The following is a 3943-nucleotide window of genomic DNA, read 5'->3' as shown; positions in this document are numbered from 1 at the left end:
AATGTGAGGCCCTGAATTAATGGATAATCTTATAAAACAGCAAATAAAAAAATTTAAAAGTATGAAAGACAGGGGTATAACATGGGAGATGTTTTTTTCCTCGAGTTCAGCTTTATTACCTAATACAAGTCCAATCTCTGGAACATACAAAATTAACTGTTCCAAAGTTTAATTAAAAACACAATGTATGAGTAGTTAATATCTTCTGAAAGGCATTTCCAAGTTTGGAATGAAGAAAATATGTATATAATATATAATCAAATGCCAGCAAGCTTGAGCTCTCATCAGGTCCTCACTCAGCATCAGCCTTCTTGGGGTCTTCAAGCTCTTCTGTCAAGTCTACGAGGTTGTGTGTGACGGCGGGGGAAGGAATGGAGATTCCCCATTGCTTTCCGAACTCCGTATGTGCTCACGACGTCACCGGGACTCACTTGCTGTGCAAGTTCCTTAAGATTATTAGTCACTTGTTCAGCAAGGTGCATCTCTCTGTACGGAGGACCCAAAAGACAGATCATGTTGGGAGGGGGCCTGGTGCTCAGCCGCTCGTTCTGGGCATCCTAGAGCTCTCTCAGCAACCTGGTCTTGTCAAGTTTCCTCTGGAACACCTCAGCCTCTTCAGTAAACACTTCAATGGGAGCACCAAAGTTTGTTACTACTTTCAGTGCTGTGAGTCTGTCTTGGGTGCTGGAGTCCAAACGTCCTGCTGGTTCTACTTCTGTTATCTCCATTTCTTTAGCTGTGTCAATTGTCCTAGACTGGCCATCATCTTCAGGCGATGACATTTCCAACTCCTGCACGGTTCTAGAATGCCCTCCTTTTGTTAAAACATTCAGCAAACTATCTGCCATAACATATGGATAATCTTGGCATGTGGCCCCAAACTCCTGGATACTAAAGTCACTTGGAAGGCCGGAATCTTCCCCGTAGGTTGAATAGATTAGATCAGAATCATCCTTGCTAATATTTGCAAATGTGGAATCATAATCTGGGGCATAAGAACTGTAAGGCCCATAATTCAAGTATAATACTAGGGGTTACTTTGTTCCTTTAATCCTCTTTGAACCCCTGCAAAGTACTCACTCCAGACTGAAGTCTTCCAGTTGTCATTCCCAGTCTTACAGGGCAGTAGCCTGGTTCTCCTACAATGGGATCCACAGGATGGAGAATTCCCAATGTTGTTGTTGCATCTGGTTTTCTTCTTTCAAATTCACACTGGTTGTTGGCCAACCACTGGGTCAGCTTCCCCCCAGACTCCTGCACAGCACAATCAAGCACGTCTTTGTCTTTTTTTCTTATTGTCCAGATTGGGAATCTGCAAAGTCTGTGCTTCAGTATCACCAGTCTTCCCTCTTTCATGGCCAGCAGCCGCTGTCCTCCCCACTTTGCGAGGTGTCTGTTCTATCTTTCTGCTTTCCAGTTTTCTATAAGTCTGCCATGAAGTCTATGCTCTGCTTTAGACTCTGAATTTTTTCCTGGCTAAGAATTTTCATTCCTGAGTGCAACAGCTTCTTTGCCGCTTTATAATAAATGGTCTCTGGTTTATTGTAAATCATGGCATTAGTACATATTAGTTTGAAGTTATCCTTTAGTTCTTCTGTGGATTGGTAGTCATTGTGCTTGATCTTTTCTTTCATGGTACTAAAATCCATTGGATGTTTAATAATCATGGAATAGTCAGGAGCAATAAAATCAGTCACAGGAAATGAAAAGAAAGCACTTGGGTCTTTTCTTTGCAATTGTTTCATGAGTTGATCCAAAGCTTCTTGAAGAGGTGTCTCTTGTTTGGCAAGTGAGCTTGTAAAAAGCTTCTCAGGTGGTAAGTCCAATCTTATAGGGGTGTTCACTGGAGGTCTTGTTCTCCCCCATTCTCCACACACTCTCGATCTCGCTTCCTTTTGTCTTCCTTGAACTCTCCTCCGTTTTCGTAGGGGTGTTTGTCTGACTTGTACTTCTTGTGCTTCTTGCCCGTGTCCTACCGGGCTCCGGTGTCCGCCCCCGGCGCCAGGCCCAGGCCCTGTGGCGCCACTTCCCGTCCGGGCCAAGCCAGTGGAGCGCTGGAGCCCGCAAGGCCCCGCGCCACGAGGCAGGGGGACTGCGCGCGCCCCATGGGAGATTTTTTTTTTAAAAGCTCTTCTGAATTGAAGAACAGAAGAAGATGGATAAGGAAGACTTCATAAATGCTGTGCATATTGTGGTAGAACATTTAACCAAGGCTTTAAGAAAAAGTCTGAAATGCCACAGCAGCAGATAAAAGATAAGGGTACACAAATGATCAGGTTGCAATGAGGGTTACACAGACTTAAATTAATTAATTAATTAATTATTTTTGCGCTTCCTGGGGCTTGAACTCAGGGCCTGAGCACTGTCCTTGGACTTTCTCAAGGCTAGAGCTCTACCACTTGAGCCACAGCACCACTTCTGGCTTTTTTTTTTTAATGTGTGTGGTACCGAGGAATCGAACCTGGGTCTTCATGCATGCTAGGCAAGCATTCTACCACTAGGCCAAACTCCTGAGCCCGGAGTTAAAATAATTTTTAAGGGAAGAATCATCATCTTCTTCTCACTTTTCCCTTTGGTAAACTTAGCACATTCGACTTCTTCCACAGATACTCTAATCAGAAGACATTTACTTTTTTAAAAAATTCAGAACACAGTACACTCTTTAATCAGGACACATTCAGGATGGGGACATAACAGCTATGAAGGACATGCTGCATTTAGCTGTTTAAGGAAAGAAATGCCGAGTCTCTTCATCACAAGATGTCCATGGGGAGGGGAGGTGAACGAATCCCAAATGAAATTAAAGTGCCCAGGTTGGTCATCAGATCAGGGAACTAGAACCAGAAACCTCCAGAAACTTGCATCTGTTGGGACAGATTGGGTCCCTCTCTCCAGGAGAGAGGTGGGAAGGGTGCTCAGGGCATTTAATGAAAATAAAGGAGAGTTGGTCCATGGTAGTTTTTATGTTTTCTGTAGCTTAGTGGAAGGCTAGGGCCCAGGAGTGAGCGCAGTGATTACAAGCACAGGCAAATAGAGGGGCTGGGAAATCAGAGAGAGACAAGTATCATCTGTGCAGAAAAAGGATCCTTCTCTTCACTTGTAGGTCCATCTTTTCTGTTTACTTACTATGTCCTGGTTCCCTGACAACCAATTGGAAAAAAAAGCAGCCAATACATTTCTATCCCCAACTGTGGAAACTGATCTGTCTAAAAGTACCCCACTGTTGTATTTCTATGGTCCATTTGTCCAAGCAGCATCTTCTGACTCACCAAGGTCTTGTCTGATTGTGGCAAAGACATTGAACTCAAGTTCAACTTGTGTTGCCTTTTTAAATGTTCAGTTGTGACCTTTTTCATGAATGAAATTTGTTTATTCAATTGCCATTGCTAATCCTTATAAGTCCTAAATTGGAGGAGTGTTTGCAATCATCTTCTTCCTCGTTATGTCTCTCCACTATGGCGCCGTGTCCATTCTTGTTGTATGTTTCCTCCTTGTATAATCAGCAGCACTCAGACCCAGGTTACTTTCGGTGACATCGCAAGAGTGGCACTTAGTGCAGTGGTGTGTCTCCAGGTGGAGTCCAGCCCGCTGTCTCCCCCAAGAGCATTTCCTGGGTGAATTTACCAATGTTCAAAGTCGACGGGGAAAGCTCAGCACCACAGTCATCTCAGGGATGGACTCTCAGTTACAAATTCATAAACACTAAAGTGAACATAAGAATTTCAAAGTAATAATATTCTCTGCAAAATCCACAGGTTCCAAACCTGACCAATTCGAGTTCTCTTTCTGGCACATCTCTGTGGGAAGTCTTTGCAGCCTTCCTTACTCCAGAGAAAATCCTGTGCAATAAACGAAATCTTCCATCCAAATGACAATACGATTCTCTTCTTCTCTCTGCTAACACACATCTACAGGGAAGAATGCCATTGGTGGTGGAGGGGCT

The 3943-nt window shown here is 43.7% G+C and overlaps 1 pseudogene; it reads right to left on the bottom strand.

Moving 5' to 3' along the window:
- Nucleotides 1–292: 292 nt before the first annotated feature.
- LOC150049786 (bromodomain-containing protein 7 pseudogene) lies at nt 293–3299 on the bottom strand (annotated as a pseudogene).
- Between the last annotated feature and the right edge of the window lie 644 nt (nt 3300–3943).

Source organism: Megascapheus bottae, chromosome 19 (assembly GCF_031878675.1).
Source record: "Megascapheus bottae isolate mThoBot1 chromosome 19, mThoBot2.hap1, whole genome shotgun sequence".
NCBI lineage: Eukaryota > Metazoa > Chordata > Mammalia > Rodentia > Geomyidae > Megascapheus > Megascapheus bottae.
The sequence above is the reverse complement of the archived record's forward strand: the minus strand, read 5'-3'. Positions and strand labels throughout refer to the sequence as shown.